The sequence below is a fragment of the Triticum aestivum genome, chromosome 2B (assembly GCF_018294505.1).
Source record: "Triticum aestivum cultivar Chinese Spring chromosome 2B, IWGSC CS RefSeq v2.1, whole genome shotgun sequence".
Lineage (NCBI taxonomy): Eukaryota > Viridiplantae > Streptophyta > Magnoliopsida > Poales > Poaceae > Triticum > Triticum aestivum.
The window spans coordinates 316,890,933-316,915,552 of NC_057798.1; the positions used below are offsets into that span (position 1 = coordinate 316,890,933).

Consider the following 24,620-nt stretch of genomic DNA (forward strand, 5'->3'; position numbering starts at 1 on the left):
GTCTGGGAGAAGGGAAATTTTACATAATATGAATATGTTTAATTTGAAAAATGGACACTATGATGAGAGAGTAAAGTTGGCATGGTTGTATTTTTTAGCAAGTTTGAAAACATGGTTATCATGATGAAAAATCTGGCCATGCATATATTTCTTGGAAAAAAAGAGGGGGAAAGATAACCCTAGTTGACCCGTTGCGCCAAATGGTGCAGAGACTCGCTAAAGCCATGTTGTCGATGAAAATAGTTTCATTTTGCAAGGACATATTCAATATTGGTAGTAGAAAGGCCATGCGTTAATCATATTATATTGAAAACATGTTTATTCCATGTGCGCGATGAAAAGATATTCAAGGTTTAGTTGTGGGCAAGCACATATGGCAACAAATTTAATCTCCTTTAGTCTGGATAAATGGTAGCTTGCCATTGCGCCAAATGGCGCAGAGGCACGCTAAATCCATGTCTGCGATGAAAAAAATATCGATGATTGAATCCCTTTTAATATGAAACATGATGGATTGGTGTCTATAATTAGATATATATACACATTTTATTTTGGTAGCAGTCCCATTTAAAACAAAATAGAGTTTTTGGGTTGGCCGCTTGGAGTAGAATCGTTGGGTCAAATAGCGCAGAGTCCCATTTAAAACAATGGGCGCATTGAAAATACTTGATTTTTTTTTTAGGTGTGAGTAACCACTTGATACCAACAGAAATCATTTCAATCGAAACTTAATAATGATTTCTCTTTACAAATATTTACGTACTTGAGCATGCACAATTTGTAATCAATTACATTTTTAAACATGAGATTGAAGTAGCTAACATTTTGCATTTAAGATAGCATATGATGAGATAGGAATAAAAGTTTGGTTCTTCCTGAGACTCACCAAACTTCAATACACACATACACTAATACACAGACCCAACAAAATCAGATCAGTGGTTTCAAATAGTTGAGCCTGCAATTAGAAAGTCCAAGGAGTTATGAACTTGTGCACTAAAAAAAAGTAAACATATTTGACAATAAAATGTACTTAATACATGATAAACATTGTGTACAAGAGAATGGTCAATTACATCATATAATTTGGTTCTATACAAAATGAAATTTCCTCTTTTGTGTACATCCTAAAGACCACCCCCTTGTGATGGACGCTTTGTTCTTCGAGTCAAATGGCACAACTCCTGTCCTTTGTGGCAAAATAAAGGAGTCTGCAATACCCATCAATGTCCAGAGCAAAAAGATTATGTAATGCATCGCAACTGATTGATTGTTTCATCTCCGCAACTATAAATCGTGTCTTCAAAAGGTTGCAGAAGCTCTAAACTTCTCTGGAATAGCTGCAACAGAAAAGAATAAGCTATACCATACTCAAGTTGACCACTGCAACAAAGATCGTTATAAAACAGAAACTTCAAAGGCCATACAAGGTAATGTGTTGATAGGATTTAGAAAACAATTGCTGGAAAACGAATATATTTCTCAACACCAAACAAACTAAGAAAAACATTTCAACACTAAAATAAAACTGCATCAAGCACAATGGTTCCACTACACTATGTCGACGCCTAATTGCTAATTTACATTTTACGATTGATGGAACAAACAACATATAAGGAATCACGTTTGAAGTATATCAAAAGCTTGTAGCTTGGAAAGCGAAAACAAGACAAGACACATGAGACTTGTAGGACATATATTTCTCAAAGAACACAACCGAACCTTAGTGTGCAAAGATCAGAGTGCTTGACCACCAATCCTTGAACTGGTTAAAGTACAAACAAAATTAATCCTGTCGTAGAATAAAACCATTATGACCTACTAAATCCACCTGACAAAATGATTCATAGAACATTTGATGTGTCGTTAATTGCTAGTTGTTATTTTTTTTGGAAAAAAACCATGGCGCAACATATCTTGTATTGCCGTTTACAGAACAAAGGAAATTGAAGCAATATTTTAACATTAAATTTATCTTCCATCCTAATGATAGCCTCATACAGCGCCACATCTTTAAGCTTGAGCTTTTGAAAAAGACCATACAAATATGTTAGATGGGTGCAAACGCTTCTATTCTCGTTATTAATTTGTTGCAATGCAAATTTGTAAGATATACATACAATTCCAGCTAGAAATACACTGACAAATTGCCATTGAAATCATCATAGGAAACTAAGAACAGGTTCCACCTTTTTATTGAACGAAAATAAAGAAAGAAAGAACATACCAGAATTTTAATATGAGTAGCAAAGAGGTGGAGAACCATAATCCTTCTTCGGGCAGAGACAACAGCGGACGGCTTGGTGCCTGCTGAGGAACATGTGACATTATTGGATTAACCTCTTGGCAGATGAGCATGCATGAAGAACATCAATACAAAAAGTGATATAAAATATTAAGAAGTTTTAGGTTCATTTATGTTATTTGAAGCCAAAATGTCCTGGCCAAAGAGAGTTGTACCGGCAGAACAAACATTCCAGGTTTCTTTTGGAAGCCACAAGAACAAACTGCCAAACACACTACTGGTATTCATACAGTCGATATTGCTACAACAGAATGTGCGAAAATTCTTAATGTTCTTTCTCTTGATGAAAAACAGGATGTTTGCATTATGGAGGATTAAACGATGGCAAATTAGATGTAGCCAAATTGAGCATAGAGATTCATGCATCAGAGGATAGTGGGTTTCAGAGATGTTGTCTGGTTTCCAGACCTGCAGGCAGCCGACAGCGTCTCCGGTTGTACTGTTTGGTGAATCCGGACACTGGGCAGGCTGTCGATGGACATACTCGGCCTTTCCAATGGTGCCCTCGATCTTGAAGAGTCAAGTGCATTCACCTGGCCATCAATATTTTGCATCAAATATCATAGAATCCTATAAATAAATATATCAGGAATTCTTCTAATACTATAGTAACATCCGGCATCTTACCTCCCTCTCTCTTTCTCCCTCCTCTCGTTCCTTCTCTCTCTGTCCCTCATCTCTCTCTCTCCTGCAGGGACCGGGCCATGGCGCTGGATCGAATCGAACACCCCAGTCGTTGCCTCTTGCCTGCAGGTCGCTGCCACTGCCGGAGATGCCCGCCATCACGCCCGCATCCGCATGCCTCGGTTTGTACATGAAAACATATGAAACATTAAAAAGCAGAGAAGCAAGATCTGTAGTGTTCCCATCAACCATTGAAAGATTTAATTAGGAATGAATTAGTTGTGCACACAGTAAAGAGTCAAAGCTTAAAACTAATCACAACATATTTAGTCAAATCAGCAGCAATCTGAAATTACAACTACCATGATATTTTTAGAAACCAATATTGCAAGCGAAGCAGGATAATTGCCACAATCTTCTAGGAATTCATGGCCCCACCTAGCTAGTATCAACAAATGCCAAAAGTTTGTGATCCCATGAATGTATTAAGTGATTGTCTTAAAGTTTGTACCAGACCTCACACAATATCCCTGCAAAAATTGGATAAACTGAAACTACTAATGCTTTGAACTTGCACAAAACAGAAAGGTACCATTTTTATTCAAGCTACATTTACAGGCTGCTTTTTAGTTACAGAAAGTTGGGAGACACATAATCAAAGCAAGCCCGCAGATAGTGATAGATGAGGCAGAACAACTACTATAGTGAAAGTATCCAAGCAATCAACCAATGATAGAAATACCATGCAAATCTTATCCAAAAACACAAACAATAAAAGTTATTAGCACTCTGCCGCAGAAATCAAATAGGGGAGGTATTGACCTGAGGTTTGCATTATCAATTTGTGTGTTGATGCCATGGACGATCGAAGATCGGCTACGAAGCTGAGGCACAATCAATGGTACCTATGACATCCAGGAATTAAAATCATTAGTTTTCCAAAAATGAAGTATGGAGGCGGGGAGGATAGGAGCACACTGCCACAGATAACCACATAATCGTCCTGCAAATGCTTGTCGTCGGCATAAGAATATACTGCCACCAAAAGTCCCAATGCCAACCATTCCAGGACCAACCTCAACATCTGCAGAGCGGTCAAGTACAAAATAATTAGTTCTCAATTTGTGTGTTGATACCATGGACGATCGAAGATCGGCTACAAAGCTGAGGCACAATCAATGGTACCTATGACATCCAGGAATTAAAATAATTAGTTTTCCAAAAATGAAGTATGGAGGCGGGGAGGATAGGAGCACACTGCCACAGATAACCACATAATCGTCCTGCAAATGCTTGTAGTCGGCATAAGAACATACTGCCACCAAAAGTCCCAAAGCCAACCATTCCAGGACCAACCTCAACATCTGCAGAGCGGTCAAGTACAAAATAATTAGTTCTCTAGCACATATATCTTGAGCAGAACTCTTAATCTGAATCATTTGAGGCAATTATCATTCTATATAACCAGCCTAATTAATACCCCATGCAAAAAAAACTGTACTCTTAGCAACAAAAAAAGCAGATAATGGAATAGGAAAAACACTAAAATGTCTACTTCCAGATTCTTTTTTTTTGCAGGTTACTTTCAGATTCATGGGCGTGCAAGCACTATGGAGTAAAACTGAACAAACAAATCTAAAATACATGGGATGAGAAGGAGGAGGTGAAGGAGCAGTAAGATAGGGAGGAGCTCACATAGGGAGGTGCCACCAGGGGAGAGGGAGACGGCGGCGCTATCCCTGCAGTGACAGCACGCAGGTGGATCGGCCGCTTCTCGCTGATGGATGCAACCTCGTCCTCCCTGGCCTTGGCCGCCGCCACATCTGCCCTCTCCGCGCCCGTCCCGGCCGCCTCCATAGCCTGGCCGAGCCGATCCGCCTCCTGGCTCTCATCCGCTGCTTCCCTCCTCCGGCCGAAGACGCACTGGTTGAGCTCCTCCTCCGTACCTATCTCGCACCGAGGTCACTCCTCCTCCCGCGGCTTCCTCGCAACCTGGGGCAGATGAGAACCTCGCGAGGTGGTGGATCTCATCGAAACGGAAGGCGGAGCCCCTAGGTTGTGGCTGTGGTGAGGGGAGGAGGGGGGAGAAGGGAGAAAGAAGGAGAGGAGCTGCGGCTGTGTTGATTGGGATAATGGGCTAGGGTTTCCCACCAATGGCAGCTGGCCAGGGAGAGAGATCGAGGAGGGAGGTAGCGGTGCGAGCGAGGGGATTGGGCGTGGGGCATGGAGGGAGTGGTGCGGGCGGGGGGATTGGGCGAGGCCTGCCCCACACTCCCGCAGATGGCACGGTGCGCACGCGGCGGGCGGGGAGAGGGTGATTCTGCACCTCGAATCAGTTTGCCCAGCCAACACGGGCGCTGCAAGAGCCCACCGGTCATTGGCTATGCAAAGTCATCGTGCAGTAAAACGAGCAGTGAAACAGCCAGGGAACATCCAACGCCTAAAACGAAGTGAAAGATCGGACTTCCGAAGATCGAAACGGCCAACGAAGCCTGCCATCGAGGGAGATCCCTGAGAGCGAGTTGGCTAGTGTCTGTTTTGTTTTAAATAGCTTCTTCCTGTAGTCTACCCTGGGCACGTGGCCTCCACCACCAAGTCCAGATCCAATTTCTGCTTAACCTGTTCTTCTTTGGCTGTGAGGTATGCATTGATGTGTCCTTACTGATTGTCTTTTCCATCATTCCCTCGGACCATTCTCATCTCTGACTCCCTTTCCTTTCTTTGTGTGTATAAGATTAGCATCTACCACTGAAGCACAGATCTGATGCTTGTAAGTTTGTGATTAGTTCTTCCAGGTAGACAAAATCCAGCTGGGCAACCTTCCCTTCTTCAGCTATAGCACAAAACTTGGTAGGTAAACTGGCGTTGATTCATAATCCACCATCTCATCTTCATCTCCCAATGTGTATATTGGACTTGAAGTTTCCTCAATTGAACGGGATGTTTCAGATGGTGTGGACGATGTAATAGGGGTCACATCATACTCTTTTGGTGATGAAGGTGTTGCTGTAACTAATGTAGAAGCATCTGTGTTTTCTTTTGTTTATGCCTCCACACTTGTTTTGTGAGTGCCATAGGCCGTATTTCATGGAACAATTCATCCATTTGCTTCTATTCTTTGCGCTATATCTTCTCGTGATTCCTCATACATTGTAATCTCCTTTTCATGGTCTTAATTAAACCGGAAGGACACCACTTAGGTTGAGTATATGTGGGATCCCTAGGTTTGGCCTTGCTTGTGCTAGCCTCGTGATCTTTAACCATGGAAGCCTGCTGAACAATAACAATATCACCATTAGAATTAGCCAGATTACCAACAGTCAGCTTGTTGATCTCCTTTTGCTTGTCGCATTATGAAATCTCCGCATTAGGTGACTTAATACGCCACACTGTTTTATCGACCTTGCTTGGAGAAATTTTTGTTGGCCGATTAGCACCATAGCTCAAACGCCCTTGTGTGGGATAATGAAGCCTCTCACGAGAAAGCCTTCTAGGTGCTGCCCACCCCATATGAAAAGCATAAGGAGCCATTGGGGGCTGCCCCCATCCTTCATTGGAGTCTCCCATGTAATATGGCACATAGGGGCTTATGACATCCCTAGTGTCGGTTGATACGTCTCCAACGTATCTATAATTTTTGATTGTTCCATGATATTATATTATCTATTTTGGATGTTTTATATGCATTAATATGCTATTTTATATTATTTTTGGTACTAACCTATTAACCTAGAGCGCAGTGCCAGGTTCTGTTTTTTGAGCTTCACAGAAAAGGAATACTAAACGGAGTCCAAACGGAATAAAACTTCACGATGATTTTTCTTGGACTAGAAGACACCCAGGAGACTTGGAGTTCAAGTCAGAAGAGCCACGAGGCGATGACAAGGGTGGAGGGCACACCCAGGGGGGGTAGGGCGCCCCCTACCTTGTGGGGCCCTCGGTGACCCCCTGACCTAGATCTTCCTCCTATATATTCACATATATTCTCAAACCACCAGAAGCATCCATGAAAACACTTTTCCACCGCCGCAATCTTCTTTTCACATAGATCTAGTGAAACCTATGGCCCCCGGATCTATTTTCCATCATATTAGTTTCCTATCTACTTTTTTCAATCTTTTACTTTCAGATCTATAAACCAAAAAACCCAAAAATATTTTATCTTTTGTTTAGTTCTATTTATCTATCTCTATCAGATCTCACCTTTGCAAGTGACTGTGAAGGGATTGACAACCCCTTAATTGCGTTGGGTGCAAGTGTTTGATTGTCTGTGCAGGTATTGGTGATTTGCATGTTCTTCTCCTACTGGGTTGATACCTTGGTGATAACGGGAAAATGGCGAGCGAGAGAACACGCGTCCACATCATTGATACAAAATGAATATATTTAAGTACGTAAATGCATACGAAAGAAGATCAAACATTGCAGGTACTCTATTTCCAGAACTCTTATACTTACATAAAAATTCTGTTAATTACATCTCCGAAGAGAAAATCCCTAATTAAGAATTCCAACATTTCTATTACATAGGATTACATCACATGCCTATTACAAAATGATAAAAGAAAACTCTTCCTCCTCATTGTCGCCGACGCCGGCATGCTCGGGGCAGACTCGGAGTTGTTGATGTTATCATATGCGATGACTTTCACTTATATTATGCTTTTATTTGACTCGTACTGATATTGGCAGTACATGTATGCATGTTTGAATGACTTCATTTACTTTTCCTTGTTGATTAACCCATATATAGACTTTGATTTATTTTCCTTTACTATGAGAAATTTATCTTAATGGTTTAATCAATTGATTTATTTTCCTTTACTTTATATGAGAAAATTATCTTAATGGTTAACCAATATACTAAATGAGCCTTCAAGCATCATGATGCATGCATATGGGACATAAAATAATGCACATGTTCTGTGCAAACTACTTTAGTACTAACAATTGTAGTACTCTTTGTTTTATGAGTAGATACCATCTACATTTTCTTAATATTTGCAAGTGGTATGGGGGAGGTGTAATCTAACTTTCATCTTCTGCGAAGATAACCTAGATGCGACCTTTTTTTTAACATATGCATATATGGAGCAGATAATAAAAACATTTAATTTGTTTCGGTGGCATATGCAAGTGCACTACAATATTTCGAGTGCAATCAGACTCAAATTATGACACTGGTAATCTTTTTTTTAATAATGTATGTCCATATGAAGGGACCATACAATTTATTTTTGTGGGGTGGATGTACACCAATTAACCTAGCATTAGCTAGGTACGGCGAGTCCATTTTACTTTGCATGCGTATACACTAGATTCATCAATATCTAGTTATTTGTCGATGATACAAATTAGCACTATTTGGGGCTGGTGCATTTCATATAGTATGTCCATTTAGTATATTTTAGAGTCATTTGATTAATATAATACCATTTATGATTTTGCGTTGTTTTGTTTATGCACGATGAAGTGAGAATGTCAGTTTTCCATGCACCCAGCTTTGAACATGGATAACTAAGTCTTGCTTTTATGATTTGGCGGTGTTTTGTTTATGCACCCTGAAGTGGGAATGTCAGTTTTCCATGCACCCAACTTTGAATTAAGTCTTGCTACATGACTCAATTTTATCATATCATGCACGCATGTGATCATAGAACATGTGACTAAGTACGGTGTCTTTTGATGAGAACCCATTGTTTTGCAATATTTTTTATATGTTGTTTATAGTATATAGTTTGTTCATCATTTTTATGTTGATTTTCCCTGAGCCGTACCTTTGCCATGATTCCGTTGAGAACAAAGTCTTCACTCTACATAAGGGAAGATATACCTTGATTTGTGTCAATATGACCAAACCAGAGGCAATTTTCATGCAATTTATATTTCTTGACATGTATCAACATGACCATGGCAAGAACAAAATATCGAATTTTGAGAAAACCTCTTGACATGTGTCAATATGACCGTGCCGACAGCAAGATATTAAACTTGTGAGAATACTACTTGACATGTGTCCATATGACCATGCCAAGAGCAAGCTCTCAAATATGGTGAAAATACTACTTGGCATGTGTCAATATGACCATGCCAAGAGCAGAATGTCAAATTCGTGGAGGATGAAGGCTACTTGGCTTGTGTCAATATGACCAAGCCAAAAGCAATGATCATGCCACTTGGAGAAAAGATCTTGATCTGTGTCAATATGAACAAACCAAAAAAAATGTTGTGGAGGAAAAATTCTTGGCTCATGTCAGTATGACCAAGCCAAGAGCAAGGATTGGGCAACATGGAGATGAATTCATGAACTGTGTCCATATGACCAGATCATGAACCATCATATGAGAAAATGCTACTTGGCTCATGTAAATATGACCAAACCAAGAGCAGAGATTGAGAAAACATAGGGCAGATCACCAACAAGAGAAGCAAAGAGGTTAGGAGAGAACCATCAATCTCACCTTCTTGCTCAACTCCTTCCAGATTCTTTTTCCTCACGTATGTGTGTGTGGGATTTTTTTGCAGCAATTTAGTATGGTATGCAGCAGAAGCAGCAGCAGCAGCAGAACAAGAGAGGAAGGAGCAGTCCCTGTGGTGCTATTTATAGGAGGGAGCAACACATGGATCCACTTGGGCATGCACCCATGTTCTAGAGGTCATGGGATCGTGGGAGCGGGCTCCCTTTTCTTTTCTTTTGTTTATTTATTTAATCCTAGTTGACTCAATCAACTAGCTTGACTAGCACTACAACAGGTACATGATGTGGGCTGAGTTATCCGTTTCTTTCTAATTCTAATTTAATGTGCGGGCATGTGCACGCATGTTGCATGGGCTAGTCCTTAACTAGCTGTTAATGGCTCACTAAAATCTATATATTTTATTTGAACAAGGTGGTGCGCCACTGGCGCCTTTCATTGATCTCAAGCACAAGATACATCTGTAATTTTACAATGCTCTACACTGAGATTGCTTAGCTTAAGAAGCATAGGACATTGATTAGCTATGTAAGACTTGCAACTACAAACTAAATTGGAGCAACCATTGGAGTCTGAAGAGTAAGCCTTAGCTGCATTGATGTGTGCTCTCCTGTAAGTTCCCTAGGGATGTAATGAACAACAGTTTGAATATGGCTGGTGATAGCAAAGAAGCTAGCTATATACTTCCTTATTTCCCAATGTCTAGGGCTTTTATATACATATATCTCAAGATTGCTGCCAGGGCCGGTCCTAAGATTTTGGGGGCCGGGGTGAGAGTAAAAGTTGGGGCCCTTAATATAGACATCTTAACAAGAACATTGAATATAGGTACATGTATTATCAAGCACTTAAATGCATACAATACTATTATGCATATCAAACTTTATAAATATTACCTTTAACAATAATTCTAACATTCCTTGATGCAAAATCACTTATGATGGGATCATTTTCAATATCATCCAATAATTTCTTCTCGATTCCATAATGTTGCCAAACCATATGATCTCTCTTGGGTCATTGGTGACCTCAGATAGTTCCTCAATAATTTCAACTTCAAAAAGCTTCTTTCGGCCTATACGATAGTCACATGTATAGTAAATAAGATACAATAGTCACAGGTATCTGTAGCGCCCTTTACCCTCACACGCTACTGTTATCTAGCACTAGCACCCTTTTTTGACCCGCGCTACTGCTAAATTTCTGTGTATAAGGTTTTCCCTAGTAGTGGAGGTAATAGAATAACAACCAACTTCTCTTGACATGCTCGAAATCTCCATAGCATATATTACAGTCATCTGGCAAAATGAATCCCGCAATTTTCAATTCACAAATAAGATCATATACCTCAACATCACATGAACTATACAGAGAGAAAGTTTCTGCAAATTTTGGGCACCACTCTTCAAGTTCATTATCACCAATGACTTCATAGTTTCTGAGCTAAAAAAAATCCAAATATATCTTTAAGCACCATAGGTTCTTTAAATTTACCCTTCAAAGAAATGATTGCTATCAACCAAAAAAAAACTTGGACAACCTTCTCAAATTCTGGAATTTCTTCTCGACAATCACTTTTCTCAAATTGTTTCTTCCTTGTAACATGACGTCTTATCGGAAACAATGGACCTACACTCATTTCATTTTTAATAAATTTGGCAATTATCAAACTAGCAGAAAACCCCTCATCTCTATATATACATCTTAAAATATTGTGTTATACCTTGTATTTTCTTTCTTTTGCTTTTACCGCTAGCAGATGTATATTTTCTTCCAGATGATATGATGACACAATGCTGAAAAATATCATTAATTGTTAAATACTGCCACTGGGCCGGCTATGCATCTAAAGAACCACAATAATAATACATGTTAAACCTCGGATGGCTGAATCAGCGATGGATGGAAACCAGAGCCGGATTACGACGGGGCCCCGGCGAATTGAAATCAGTGGCGAAGGACGGATGATCTAAATTAGGATCAGGAGAATTCACAAAAAAAGAGGATTAGGAGAAAAGGAGAAAGAAGCGTCGAGCACGCAGTCGCGATCAATCGAAGCCTCGGCGGCGGCTAGAAATTGCCGCGTCAATGCAAGATGAAATAGGAAGGGATCAACCACTCGAAAGTGCTATTCTGAGCTCGAGCTCACCTGCACTGCATATCTCAGTCCTTCGTTGGCCCCAAGATTCACAACGACCCATGTATACTCTTCTGTATTGCGAATTGTAAATCCATCCTATCTTTGCGTCAGGTCCCACCTATCTACCGCATTTAGTGCCACGGTCGCGTCCCAGCCTAACCGGCTCAGCCGGTCGTGCGAGTTATGGGCCACGGCTCAGGCCTGGTCCCACTAACGGCAGACGTCCACATCCATCCTCTTCCAGATCTTCTCTGCCGTCTGCGGGGCGTCGGCCAGAGTCCGCGATCATTAATCGCATGATTAGCGCCTGCCCTCTTCCGCAACTGAGCTTCCAGGATGCCTGCAATGCTAATGCTGACTTGTTAACACGCTGATGTTGCTGCTATGTATATAACATGCACACATCATCAACAAAAAACTCAAGGACAAAGGGATATGCATATGAATTTTCTCATCAAGGAAAATCATTTCGTTTGTCACACAAGCCCAAAAATAGAAATTGCAGCCTTAAAGTTGACAGCATCAACCACAACAGTTAACTGTTTACACCAACTGAAACACACTAATACACTATCTTGGCTATGTCTGGTTAATGTTCTTCTATCTTCTTCAGTTACTTCATACTTGTTGTGTCCACATTGGTAGTCTTTCTAATGCCAGGGAAGACCAGCTACTTCCCCTGAACTGTTCAGACCACGAGGCAAAAATTATACTCCCTCCGTCCCAAAATAAGTGTCTCAACTACTTATTTTGGGACGGAGGGAGTACTACTCAAGAACATGCTCCCCATCAAGAAAACAAAGGAAGCAAAACACACATAATTCACATTTCAAAGAATCAGGGCAGCAAACAACACAAAGAAATCTTAAGATGCCTCTTATATTTGCAATACACTTGGACCAGAAAAGATTCCCTCATCAACAGGAACATCTTTCACTTAAGTTCAGCAGTATTTCCTACTAGTGCATATAATAAAAGATTAACTAACAACATTGTTCATCGGTAGTAACAGCACCCCATTCAGTCCAAGTTCATCTATCAATAATAACTTGGGAGCTGGAATCCAATCTTAGTCACATATTTATGCACATATACCCTGTTCATCCATCATTTCTCACCGATTCCACCTACTAACCCAACAGAACGTAGGCAATCATCAGTCATCACTACTGGGAATGAACTGGGCACATCACAATGGATCAGAAGGTAGTACAAATGAAGATACTTCATATTTAATTCACTCGGATGTGCAATCTAAGGACAAAATGAGTAGTAAATCCCACAGCTAAATCCATAGATCACATTAAGCATAGGTGGAAGAGAGGATCAAACCTGTACCTGCATCTCCTTTCTCGCCGGCTTCTTGTCCTCCTCACCCTCCCATGCAAGATTCTTCTCCTCTGCTGCATTCTTATGCTCATGCACCGCAACACTTGGCATCTTGATCCATGGGTGGTTGCGAGTAGGTAGTAGGGGCGGCGCCAGCAAAGACAGACAGTGCACACGGGAACGAGCGGGAAACAGGGGTGGTGCCAGCAGGGATGAGCGAGACGCCGACCTGGCCGTGGGGAACGGCGGCGGCTTGCCCTATCAGCCGCCAACTTATTCACTTAATTGTGCTCTCTCCTCGCAGGCTAGGCAGGCCTAGCACACTAGGCAGGATAAGTCTGTAAACCCACTTAAATCCTGTGGCTCTCGTCCACGAGGTTGTTTACCTGTTTTTTGCAGCGTGGACGAAGTGGGTTTGCAGACGTCCCCGTCTGCCTGCATCTTGATGCTCTTCTCCTCTCCAACCGCGCCGCAAGAAACCAGATCGGCGGACATGACTTCCTCAGCTTCTTCCTCACACAGAACTTTCTTGCACGTCTATGCGGAGCAACAACTACAATTGCAAAACATTAATATACACTCCCTCCGTTCCATAATGTAAGAACGTTCTTAAAGCTAACATAGCTTTAAAAACGTTCTTATATTATGGGACGTAGTGAGCACTATCTAATAGAAAAGTATTCCTTACAGAAACATGATCGTTACCGACATCATGGAGGCGCGTACCATCTCCACTACTTGTTGGACTTCTTGACATGGCTGTCCGTGGCTCTTCCACCCTGATTGAACTCGCCGACACAATGGCATTTGCCACTGATGTATCAAAACCATCTATTGTTGCTACCAGGAAGATGTATGAGCTCATCATCATGCCCGCTTGATGCGTTCCATCATCGCTAGAATTGTCTTTGCTCTCACAAGAATCTGATAGGCATATGGTCTCCACAATGTTGGAGAACCGCACCTTCTGAGTTCTCTTTGATCCTCTGTTCGACTTCTTCTTCCCTTTCCGTCTCCAAGCCCCCTTCATGGAACTCATGTTCCTTGTCGGGGATGCACCACTAATGTATACCTGTCCTGCAAAGCAGAGTTGTTTTGTAGTAAATATTCAAGCTGCAATCCAAAAACACATTTAAAAGTTTTTTTTGCATGTTCCAACTATTTTTCGGTGTGCCTAACGTCCGATATTTGCCTGCCAGCAATGGCAACTCTCATCGGCTTCTTCCTTAACAGGAACAGTTACAACTGCAGTTGATAGAGCAGCTAAATCAGTGTCAGCATATTTCACACTAGTACTAGTGTTTACCTGAAAAAATTGTAACCCTATGGCACGACACACCAATCTCTAATCTAACTTGTTTGCTTACATACCTCTATGTCTGCCCTCCATGGGGCTTGTTTCTTGACCTGCAGGCTCAACCTCGTGAGCAAGTTTTAAGTTGCTGATGCATTGGCGATTTGAGCTTCAGTACCTGTAGCAAAACATAAATGGCTTAGTTGCTCTGTGTCCCAAGACATGACCAGAATGTCTTGCATCACCTCATTTGCCTTCCAGCCACATTTACCATTTTGATCATACATTTTTTGACACACCATTGCAACCTCACGGCCTTGTTCTTCTTGCAAATCAACATTTTTATCATACATTTCTTGATACATCTTCACGACTTCTGCATCTTTCTACTCTTGCTCCCTCAGCCTTCAGTCTGTCTCATTAAGATTACCATGCTTAGGATCATCAGACCATTCTTCTGAATCAACTTCATCATTGCTTTCTTCCAAATCAACTTCATCTTTGATTTCATTGTCGGAGATGTCAATAACCCCTTGAACCAAACCCGTCTGCACATTCAGTGTCGGTGCGCGGGTTGCTCTCTCCATCTCATCTGCAGCAACATACACACATAATTATCAGTTACTTTTACATGTAGTAATCAGTAAATATTATTAAATCAAACATTCTTGCTGTGCTCACATTCCGCATCAAGCTCTGCTCCATGTTGCCGAGCAAGCTGATGATGCCTGAAAGGTATGAACATGCATTGTGTTGATCTCCAGAACAGCATCCAGTAAACTAGCATCACCTAGCAGGATGTTGTTGCTTAACGAGCATCCGCAGACGATTTTCTGCATACACTTCCTCCTCTCAACATTGAGGTGGCTTTTACCATACCTAATCCCAAACCCCTTCTCCCAAAAATACAAGTTGTAGAAATCATATGCTTCACCCAGCAAGTCAAAAGTAGTACCCAGCGCTGGAGAGATAACATTTTCAGTCGGGTTTTGTATGAACACCTTTACTGCCTTCTCAAATGCACTAACGCGATTTTGGGAAAGGGGTGCTGCTAGGAGTAGCAACACAAATTCTCAGTGAAAGGGATTTCAAATGTTTTTGTCAACCAATTTGATTCACTGCCCATCAAATTACAGTTCTAACTACATATCTGCTAGATTATATTAATCGTTCAAAACATCAAGCTTTAACACTAATTCATATCAGACCATGGAATTAAGTTACTATACACATCCAAAAAATTAAGTTACTGAAATTCTTCATGGCACACCTTCTCAGTTTAAATTCAGTTTCTCGCACCTGTTATTCCAGCCAGGAGCCTGGGGATTCATCTTCCTTGTCGACAACTCAGAAGTCGGAGGCGAACTGTCCCTTCTACCTGCTGCCGCTTGAGCCGCGCTGCAGATTCCACCATCTTCGCTCCTTGCCAGTGTCCAGATGCGCCTCAGATCATGTCGGCGTTCCGGGAACGGGGGTCCCCAAACTTGCCTGCCTGCGGCCTACGGCGTGGCTCAAGGGGCGGCCCAGCATGGCCCATCTTCATCAGCGCGAGCTCAAGACCCTCGCGAGGGGCCAAGCCTCGCGGGGCGGACGACAGGAGGCTTCCTCAGGCACGGCCTCGTCAGGCTGGCTCGCGAGGAGGCGGAGAGATCAAGGCAGGGTACCTCACGAGGTGCCCATGACGCAAGCCATGAGGACCAAGGGCGCCAGGCGGGCGCCAGCCCGCGCAGTGTCCTTCTTTCCTCTTTGGTGCAAAGGGAGTAAGCGCAGGCGGGAGCATCAAGCAAATGCATCCATTTCGGTGCAACAAGAACAAGACCAGGAGAACGGCAGGATGGAGGTCATCGTGGAGCCCAAGCCGGCGTCACCACCAGAGCCTTTGGCAGGCGAGGACCAACTTTAGTCAGGATAAGTGTACTAGATGTTCCCCTTCAAAATGGCCAATTGTTGGCACCCTTCCCGCTCAATATTTGGGAGGAGGCCCAGGGCCTTTGCCTATAAATAGGGCTAGCCAACACAAGATAGGAACAAGGGAATCCTCACCAGGAAACCAGTAGAGAGAGCGACTGAACTCCCCCTAGCAGTTCATCGCACCAGCCAAGGACAAACCCTCGTGGGGCTGTTCTTCCTTGTATTGTTCCTCATCAGCCCAAGAGGTAATCCACCACACCACACACTGGAGTAGGGTATTACACCACAATGGTGGCCTGAACCAGTATAAACCCTGTGTCTCTTGTGTTGTTCCTTTGGTTGCTTAGATCCTAGCGAGGCAACGAGGCACAGGCGGTGGAAGGCTAGATCTCCGCGTGCACCGCAGAGTTCGAACCTAGAGGGTCTGCCGGAACCCGGAATCCGACATTTGGCGCGCCAGGTAGGGGTGCGCCGGAATCCACCTTCTGCCGCTTCGCGTCCCGTCGCATCGTCATCATCATGTCCGGCGACCATGCAGGCAACCCCGATCCCTGGGCGGCCTGGCCCGCCCACGCAGAACCGCTCGCTCCGGGTGACCCCATGCCCCGGGCAGCTCGCAGTCCGCAGGGCGCTGCGGGCTGCTGGCGGCGCGGACAAGCAGCGACAGCTCTCATGACGCGGCAGGCACGGTCGGCGGCGAGGTCCTCCCACCATGCCGCGGCCACGGCGCCGTACACCCGACGGGAGCAGGCGAACTCGAGGGCCGCGCTCACCGTGGCCCGAGAGCTGCTGCAGTGCAGGCTGCTGAAAGGCAGTGGCGACGTGCTGCTAGAGCGGGTGGCAGAGATCCTGGGCTTCGCCGCCTCGGGGGCTCCCCTCTTCTGCACCCAACTCCCACCTTAGGTCCAGGGTGGCCCGCACGGGGGCTCCATGCACTCCCGTGTGGCCCTAAGCGGGATCCGAGGCCACCCCAACGCCGGCCAGGCCGTCAGCCCTGGGCTATCAGCGGCGCTGCCTCCACCCCCGGCCATCGAAGAAGGACTCGCCACAACCCGCGGCCCTGGTGGGCCGCCGCGCTATCACCCCCAGGCGGGCACATCAAGCGGAACTGTGTGGCACACAGGGCGCTACGGCGCGGCCTTTGGGGTGGCGACCCCAGAAGAGTACGTGACCACATGATGGACCAAGGGCGCGCACATGAGGACGAACAAGGCTCGCTCCTCAGCCCAAGCTGGGGGGACGAGACACCGGGAGATGAACTTTTCCAGGAGCCTCGAGGAGGCCCCGTCGGCTACGATGGAAACAACGAGTATCAGGTACCACTAATTCCTCACGAGATGGCATACGCCAACCATGGATCGCAGGAGGTGCAGGTCATGACAACGGGCGGCTGCCCCACTCCCGCAGCTTCCTACCCCTCAGGGGGAGGGCACCGGGGGCTGTAGGAGAGGGGCCAAGATCCAACATCACCACTGCGGCGTTCGGAGCAAGGCGTCCTCAGGAGGTAGGCCCTCTGCTGGGGAGGTGCCCCAGAGCCTGCCCCTGGCAGAGGACCTGTGGTCGTCGGAGGAACCGCTGGCGACCGCTCTACCCCATCGGCGGCGTCCTAGTTTCCGGTCGTCGTCGGTGGCACTAGAGTGCGGAGCAAGGCGGGGCCCTCCTCTGGCGATATGAAGCAAGGCCGGTACCTGTGAAGAAGGCCCAGTGCCTGTGAAGCTCGCCGCCCCGTGACACTCTCACGTAATAATGAGTGGGGCTGTACACGCCCCGGAGTCTCAGGGGTGCCGGCCTCAGGCCCTGGGGCTCCCTCCCACGCCCAGTGGCAGCACTTAGCTCCGCGCTGGTGAGAAGACGTCCAAGACTAGACTAGGTGCCGGACGCGGCCTTTTTTCTGCCTTTGTTGCTTTACCCCCTTGGTTGCCGTTTTCCCCCATTGGATTTAAAGTTGAATTTGAGCTCAAGGATTTGGGTGTGTTCAGGGAAGGGGTGTTTAGTCTTGTTCGAGCAATCTCTCGCGTTCTGGTTACCGCTTCGCCTCAACTGCCTCCCCTCGCGAGCCCATCGCGAGCCGGGCCAGGCCTAGCTTGCGTGCAGCCCAGACTGCCGTCGCCGCACCCTCTCCGGAGGTTTTCATTTCAGGTTTTATGGGCTCGTTTAGAAGACGCTCGAGGCATCACAGCCCTCCGCAGGCTGACTTGAGGCCCACGCGGGTCGAAGGTAAACAAGCCAACCAGCTCGTCACGAAATCAGCCGCTTGGCACAGGCGTACGAGTGACATTGCATCTACTGTTACGCTGAATACGAGTTTTTACATGAGGGGCTCCCCCTCCCAAAATGCTCTTACAACCTTCAGGGCAAGGCCCGAACTCTGTCTGCGCAGGGTAAGGAAGCAGGGACAACACGCAGTCAGTCGGATAAACCCCCCAATGCATCCTCAAGGGCGCCTCCTGAATCATCGTTGGCGTCGCTGGCCTCGCCATCGCCCTCCGCATCGCCGGCAGCGGCGCCAGGGCCGTTCACCACGTCACCTTCATCAGCAGCCACAACCGCGTTGTTGTTATCAAAAGCGTTGTCTTCCACCAAGTGCGCCAGGTTGCCCCGGACGGCCTAGGGTACTGGAGCGATGGCGGCCTCAAAGTCGAAGTTGGGGAACATGTTTTGAAGGTGGCTGAAGACACGAGAGAAGGCGCGCCCGAGCAGGGCGCGGCTCCTCTCCTCCACCAGCCTGTTGGCTCCGACCGAGCGCGCCTCCAGCTGCATCACCACATTGGTGAAGAACTGAAGATTGTCGGCTTAGTTGACTGTGTGGGGCTGGGCAACAGCCACCTCACAGATGTTACCCAAGGCCGTGTTGGCTCTCTCCCGGAGCCCGGCAAGCATGGGGCCATGCTCGTGCTCCAGAATCCGCCGCTGGAGTATCTCGTCCTCGTTCTGCCGCGCAACGGCCTCAGCCTCGTCCACCCGCTGGCGGAGAAGAAGCGCCTCGGCACGGGAGGTAGTCAGCTCCTCCTGCGCTATGTCAAGGGCGGCCCGGGAAGCGTCGGCCCGCCGCGTCACTTCCTCCAGCTTGGCCCTCAGGACAGCGGTCCTGCCTTCAGCCTTGACCCAGATCAACCCCAGCCTCTCCTCAAACTCGCGCTTAAGATCCAAGCGGGCCGTCGCCACTCCGCGATCAACCTCTGCTATGGCTCGGGCCTCGCCGCAGCAACGTCATCCTCCACCTGCGTCACCAAGCGCTCTCTTGTCTCCAGACGTTCAAGATCACGTGCGCGCTCAGCAGCCTCCAGCGTCAGTGCCTCCTCACGCCTCAGGAGCTCTGCCTGGTCGACCGAAGCCACCTTCATCGATGCAAGGGCCGTCTCCCGCAGCTCCACTTGCTGCTCCAGGGAGTGGCACCGGGCCAAGAGTTCCCGCGCCCGCTCCTCCGACGCCTCGCGCCGTCGGTCAGCCTCTCGGGCCTCCTCGACGGCCCGGGAACGGGCCTCCCGAGAGGCCGCCAGCAATGCCTCGGCCTCCTCGTTGTCGAGGTCACGCTGGTGGCGCACGAGGGCGACGACCGCCTCCAGCTTGCGCCTCTCTTCAGCCAGGCGCAGACCCTCAGCCTCAAGGCACGCGTCTTCATCATCAAGCTGGCTCACCACATCAGCCGCCCTCCGGAGAAACCCTTGGCGAAGAACTCGACGCCTCCGGGCGCGCTCGAGCACGTCTTCTATGTCGTCATCCGCCCCAAGTAAGCGCCAGGGGCCACGAATCCACGCTCCCCATCTGGGCAGGGGGCTGGGGGCTGGCACCCTCGTGATGGCCGGGCACACCTCGCCAGAAGCCCGACCGGGGGCCGGCCCCTCCCCAAGTGGAGAGCACAGGGCCGACCTCAGCCAATCGCCATCCATGATTAGGCTCGAGACCCAAGGCAGGCTGGCTATGCCCCGAGGAGGCTCGCGAAGGAGGGTCGCGAGGTGCGCAGGGCCGCGATGCACCACAGGATGGCTCACCTCTCCGGCCGGCCTCACTGAGAGGGCTCTGCTGGAACTCGGAGCGCTTGAAGGCGATGGAGAGGGCAGAGCCTGGGGGGATGGCTCCTCGGCCATCTCCGCGAGCTCGGCAAGAAGGGGCCTGCAGAGCAAGAATCAGCCAAAGCAACGGGAAGACGAAGAGCTGGGAAAGGGGAAGGCTTACTCATCAATGGCGAAATACTTCTGGCGCTTCAGCATGCGGTAAGGGTAATCGTCATCCAAGGCCTCCCTTTTCCTCCGGAGAGCCTCGAAGTCCATGCAAAAGCGACCCAGGAGTTGAGCGCAGGGGTCAGCCTGCGATGAGGAAGAAGCGTCAAGATGCCCAGCGTCTGGTGCGTCGTCCTGATGCACGCCGCTGGCCGCCTCACCAAGAAGGATAGCTGGGGCCCCAGGGGCCTCAACCACAGGCGCCGTGGGCAGTGGCTCGGCACCTCCAACCGTGGCAGTATGGGCCTCGGGAGCTGCCCCCTCAGGAGTGCCGCCTGGCGTTGTCACTCCAGCGGCCCCCCCTTAGCCTCCGGCGGCCCATGCCTCCCTGCTCTGCCACTCGAGGAAGGACCGCCGTGGGCGACTGGGAGGGCAGTCACAATCACTGGGTTCTCACGAGGACCCCTGAGGCTGGCGGGGCGCAGCCCCCATTCGTCGAAGCTGGGCATCTGCTTCACGAAGTCGCCCCTGTTTGAGCAAAGGTACAACAAAGCCCCCCCATGCCGGACGCTGCCGGGGGAAGGGTCCCCGGTCAAGACCAAGAGCACCTTCCTCAGTGCTTCGGGCGTCAGGTCCTCCTCCTGGAGCCTCATGCGATCTTCACGCCCGCTGAAGGACCACATCCGGCAGGAGTGGCGCTGGAGAGGAGCAATGCGGCATAGCAGGAACTCCTTCACCACCTTAGGCGCCGTCACACCAAGCGCCCTCAAGAACGCGAAGCGATGCCAGACAAAGATGAGCCAGGGGCTCGTGAGTGTCTCCTGGCCCCAGCCTGAATTGGGGACAGCGGGCGACTTTGGCTCCGAAAGCAGGGGGCTGGGCACCCCTACATCCACGTACAGCCACCGCTCGCGGAACTCAGGCGCGGACGGAGGAAGGCTAAAATCAATCCCTGAAGCCGCTGTTTCTGGTGCGGCAATAAAGCTCACGCACCCTGAGCATTGGGTGGGATCGACGAGGCGCAGAGAGAAGAAGTGGCGCAACAAGGCAACCGAAGGAGGGATGCCCATCATCGCCTCACAGACAAAGGCAAAGACGGCAAGAAGAGTAATGGATTCAGGGCCCGAATGCATCATATGGATCTGGTAATGAGAAAGCACAACCTTGAAGCAATCGGAGAAGGGGGGAACCAATCCTGCCCACAGGGCATCGGCAAAGTACCGGACCTCGGTGACCACCCTGTCGATGGAGAAGCGGGATGCGGGCCAGGCTGTCGTCCTCTCGCACTCGTTGAAGATGGTGGCTAGAGCAGAGCTGACCTTGCCCAAACCTTCTCGATTGAGTATGATCGACCAATCAACGGCGGAGGCCGCCGGCAACGGCGAGCGAGGTGGAGGCACCAGTCTCTTCCCTTTTCCCTTCTTCGTCAGAGCCATGGCGACGGGAAGAGGGGGGATTCGAGATTGGATTGGAAGCAGGGACTGGAGCTCGAGGGGAGGAAGAGCAGGGGACGGTCGAGCGGCAAAAAGAGGAAAGATTGTGTGCAACCACGGGTCCGCCTAGCTGGGCGCAAAATAAGGAGGCGTGGGGAAGCAGGGCCACCCATGTCCAATCAACCGCCACGCGGCTCCCGAGGCCGCAGGCTGTTAGGGCCCGCGGCGCTTCACACTTGCCCCTTCGCCTCTCTGCTCAGCCAAGTCCGGGCGCGCCTTGGGCCCGGGGGCTACTGCCGTCGTTCTAGGAACGGGGGTCCCCAGACTTGCCTGCCTGCGGCCTGCAGCGTGGCTCAAGGGGCGGCCCAGCATGGCCCATCTTCAGCACAAGCTGAAGACCCTCGCGAGGGGCCAAGCCTCGCGGGGCGGACGACATGAGGCTTCCTCAGGCACGGCCTCGTCAGGCTGGCTCGCAAGGAGGCGGAGAGATCAAGGCAGGGTACCTCACGAGGTGCCCATGACGCAAGCCATGATGACCAAGGGCGCCAGGCGGGCGCCAGCCCACGCAGTGTCCTTCTTTCCTCTTTGGTGCAAAGGGAGCAAGCGCAGGTGGGAGCATCAAGCAAAGGCATCCATTTCGGTGCAACAAGACCAAGACCAGTAGAACGGCAGGATGGAGGTCATCGTGGAGCCCAAGCCGGCGTCACCACCGGAGCCTTTGGCAGGCGAGGACCAACTTTAGTCAGGATAAGTGTATTGGATGTTCCCCTTCAAAATGGCCAATTGTTGGCGCCCTTCCCGCTCAATATTTGGGAGGAGGCCCAGGGCCTTTGCCTATAAATAGGGCTAGCCACCACAAGATAGGAACAAGGGAATCCTCACCAGGAAACCAGTAGAGAGAGCGACTGAACTCCCCCTAGCAGTTCATCGCACCAGCTAAGGACAGACCCTCACGAGATTGTTCTTCCTTGTATTGTTCCTCATCAGCCCAAGAGGCAATCCACCACACCATACACTGGAGTAGGGTATTACACCACAATGGTGGCCTGAACCAGTATAAACCCTGTGTCTCTTGTGTTGTTCCTTTGGTTGCTTAGATCCTAGCGAGGCGGCGAGGCACAGGCGGTGGAAGGCTAGATCTCCGCGCGCACCCCAGAGTTTGAACCTAGAGGGTCTGCCGGAACCCGAAATCCGACAGATCAACCCTTCGTCGCTCACACTCGTGCCCTCTGGCGGCGCCACCTCCACCAACGCCCGCCTGGTACCATCCGCCGGCGTATCTCCTGGGACCAGACTCTCCCCGAGCTTTCAATCAGAGTCGATCTATGTTAGATAAAGCGAATAGACCTCATCCACCTGAGCTCCAGCCTTCAAATCGCAAAACAAAAAAACAAATTGCTTGGTCGACATACCTCTACATGAGGAACTCCATTGCACATCCGTCGCCTGTTCTCACACTCCCTCGGCCTCTCCCTTGCGAGTTATCGGATTGGGGAAGAAGATTCTCGACCTGCATCAATTCGAGGCTGACTCGCTCTGACAGAAAGCGACTTCCGAGCCACGGATCGGACCGAAAGACGCGAACTGGGCCACGGCTCAGCCCGTCAGTGCGAGACGGCCGTCCAGAAACCACTATGCCTATGCCCCAAACCTGGCCCATAAACAAGGCCTGACACATATGTATTTCATAACAGTGCGCATTTACCAGCGTTTCTAAACTCTCCTTATAAAGGCTTGGCCCAGATCCCCACGTAGCAGCGAACGCACATGATATCACGAGCATATGTGCTCGGGACTAGTTACTCTGTGTCCTCAACCACTCCTATTTTTACGTGAAAGAAAGAAAAGAAACGATTGCTGCCGCTGTGCCTCGCTGGCCTGCTACGTGCGTGCTGCATGCTACATGAGGCCCAGCCGGCCAGCCCGATAGGGCATTTTTTCTGCATCGCTCGACATATAGCCTATGTACGTACATACCTGGGGAGGCCCCCTAAACTTTGGGGGCCCAAGGCAGCCGTCCCCCGCCCCTCCCCAGGCCCGGCCCTGATTGTTGCCTGGGCTAGAGTTTGGTTATCCATGAAGAATGTAACTTCACCTGTAGCAATGGCAGCTACTACCAGAGCTGCTACCTGAAGCGCCATTGCTTCTGCCTGGAGCGGGGAGCCAACCTGTTCTTCCATAGAAAGTACACAAATATCTATTTCCTGGCTATCTTCCTCTAAGTGAATGGGTATACAATTCCTGTAGTGTCTTGCTTCTCTACTTTCCAGGCTACATCTGTGTCAACCTTGTATTTTGAACTCTTGGCTTGAGCTGAACCTATATTGCACTGCTGCTCTGAACTTAAAGACACATGATCTTGTAAGTTTTGAATATTGCATTTCCCTGTAAAACTAGTCTGCAACGCTAACTCCTGTTATTTTAAGATGGCACTTAGGGTCTAGCATTATATGGATATTTGATAAAGTACATGGCCTATACATTTCATTGTCGTGCTATATTTTTTTTCTATGCGTCGCGTCAATATTTCAACCGAAGTAAGGCCAGTCATTTATCATATAGTCGATACTTTGGTGATATTAGCGCCCCCTCATGACAACTAGATCGGCATCACGCCTTGGCGCAAGGGTGCCGGTCCAAACGATGTGACCAAGCAAGTAATGGTCAAGTTATTGGAAAGACAGGCTTAGTGTATGTATTCAATCAAGATAACAAAATAAAAGAAAGAAGAAACATTCACATCTAATAGGACCAAGGCATCATCGATGGACACCAACTCTGTGGTAGAACACATCTCAATATCCACAAGAACAATAGTATAACAAATTTGAAGGATGCAATGTTCATATACAGGGTAAAGTAAAGGATGCAATGTTCATACATGATAGATATTGAGTACAAAAGGATGGGTGGACGTGTCAAAGGGGACGTGTTCACAAAAGAAGAGG

At 48.0% G+C, this 24,620-nt stretch overlaps 1 long non-coding RNA gene across 5 annotated transcripts; it reads right to left on the reverse strand.

The window, feature by feature from the left end:
* Window positions 1-997: 997 nt before the first annotated feature.
* LOC123044826 (uncharacterized) lies at window positions 998-5,159 on the reverse strand. Of its 5 annotated transcripts, none has more exons than XR_006420520.1 (7): window positions 4,625-5,159; window positions 4,286-4,293; window positions 4,115-4,212; window positions 2,933-4,013; window positions 2,714-2,838; window positions 2,228-2,307; window positions 998-1,340 (listed from the first exon to the last, which is right to left on the reverse strand). It is a non-coding gene; the product is annotated as an uncharacterized lncRNA (long non-coding RNA). The 5 variants fall into 5 exon arrangements; XR_006420522.1 differs by having other exon boundaries at window positions 2,933-3,834; window positions 3,921-4,013; window positions 4,115-4,293; XR_006420519.1 differs by having other exon boundaries at window positions 2,933-3,834; window positions 3,908-4,013; window positions 4,115-4,293.
* Between the last annotated feature and the right edge of the window lie 19,461 nt (window positions 5,160-24,620).